General features: G+C 41.9%; 1 protein-coding gene across 3 annotated transcripts in view; it reads left to right on the top strand.

Annotated features, from left to right (window-relative positions):
- vwde (von Willebrand factor D and EGF domains) overlaps positions 1-2,103 on the top strand; it is a 47,272-nt gene that overhangs the window by 7,272 nt on the left and 37,897 nt on the right. The gene's annotated exons all lie outside the window — the stretch shown is intronic.

The following is a 2,103-nucleotide window of genomic DNA, read 5'->3' as shown; positions in this document are numbered from 1 at the left end:
TCTCAACACTCACATCATACAATGTCATTTTATAGCATATCTGCATATCTCAGGTAATTGTTTTGGATCTCCAGCCCACAACGTTATTTAATTCCCTCAGTGCTCATCTTAGTGTTGTTTCCAGTTTTTTATCTGCCCAAAACTGGAAAAGAAAATCAGTAAATGCTGCTTTAAAAATAGAGGTTACAGAAAAATAAATGAGCAGACAAATAAAGTACAATACAATACACTGATACCGCAGCACTAGCATTATTTTACTACATTTGGGGATACATTTTGAGTTCAAAAACACTAAAATAATGTCAATAATGTTACAAGTTATTGTAACATACTACAGTTAGCCTAAGTATCATTGTAAAACCTGCTCTCTTAGTTGCTGCATTAGACCACATATGTTATGAGAGATCATTGCAGAAGAAAACCAGTTACATCAGAGGTCAGAGCTGTGATTTACAAGAGCCAGACAGTGAACAGAGGAGCTCCCCTTATGTTACCACTGATCTGTACGCAGACAGTCACAGTGTTTGCACATTCTCCGACAGCTGACAAAGGCAACAGGAAACTCGAGCTGAGACCAAACGGTATGCCTGTGAAGGAGCTGACCTCGCTGCCCCTGGTAAACCAGGTGCTGCCACCTTTAGAGGCTCTTCTGGACCTCTGCCCCCCCCCCAGCTCTGTGTCTGAAAAACTCCTACCATTGTACGCAGTGACATTTACAGCCACTGTGCAGTCAGTGACTCAGCTGAAACAATTACAGGAGCCTGTTGTCAGACGTGGCAGCCCGAGGTGCTGCTGTTGCCTCTGTCTTTCAGGGGCCTCAGAGATGTCTACATGTCGCCCTGACAACTTGATGGAGCCTAATTGCATTGTTGTTTGAACACTCAGAGCAAAACTTTCACCACAAATCATGCTGTAACACACAGAAGCTTGCTAATTATGGCTATGTAACCAGCTTAAACTGATTATCCAAGGAAACGACGGATCTTTCTCCTTCCCAATGTCTGACTGTGGGTCAGGACCTCCATCTGTTTTTACTGTTGTCTGAGCTCCGTCTGTCACTGAGGCCCAAGCAGATTTTCTATTCTGTCCCTTTTCTTATTCACTTTCATTTCTGGCTTAGACAGAGCAGAAGGTATACTGTAAATCAATAAATAGGTGATAAATCATAAAATGTCATAAATGGGGATTAATCTTACACACGCAAGTGCCTTTTTGTTCTTTTACTGTGCACATTTTCCCTTAACTTCCACATCCGCTTGAGTTCCCATAAGGGATTCCTTATTTCCAGAGATTTAAATAGTCCCAAAACCATTTAAGCATTAATGTAAACATTATGAAAAGACGATGGCACAGGTCATCATACATCTAGTTTTGGTTTTAATTTGAAGTTAAAATGACGTGAGAGATTACTGTGTTTTGTGTTCTCTTTTACTTGTTTAAAGTGGGCTAGGATAGGTTCGGAAAAGGTGATGTCACATATTACTGTTTTTTAATTTTAAAAAATCACAATGCATGGTTGGTTACTTACATTATCAGCACTGTCAATCAAAACTGATGAAACTAGTCCTGGTCCTGGTTTGAGTTTTTAAAGTGATTGAATTCTACCGATACAACTGTCTGTGTGGATCTCTTCCGATTCTGGGGGGAAAAAGGTTTTGTCATGACGCAGCTGCTCTGAGGTCACATCCGTCCTCTACAGTAACTAAACACAGAGCAGCATGGACCAATTACAAACCCGCACTCAGCAGTTGTCACATCTTATTTGCTCTCCACAGATGGAAAGTCCATTTATCAATCCTAAAACCATGCACAACCCTGAGGTATCTTACGGGCTACCCATCTATATCACTACCTCTCAGAGCTGTCAGCTCAAGTCTTAAGCTTGATTCATGGTTCTGCCGAGGCTGCACGCAGAGCTTTCGCTGTAGCCTACGTGAGTGACCTGAAGTTTATACTTGTGCGTTGAGTCAGCATATATATGTGTGTGGTAGAGCGAGGGAGAGTGATGGTGATAAGCTTTGGAGCGACTAGCAACTCTAGAGTCCTGGTAAGAGAAACAAAGTGTCTCCCCTGTGCTTTCTGACCACGGTGGGAAATCTGTAG

The sequence above is a fragment of the Etheostoma spectabile genome, chromosome 6, assembly GCF_008692095.1.
Source record: "Etheostoma spectabile isolate EspeVRDwgs_2016 chromosome 6, UIUC_Espe_1.0, whole genome shotgun sequence".
Lineage (NCBI taxonomy): Eukaryota > Metazoa > Chordata > Actinopteri > Perciformes > Percidae > Etheostoma > Etheostoma spectabile.
Note: the sequence above shows the minus strand (reverse complement) of the source record. Positions and strands in the feature narration are given on the sequence as shown.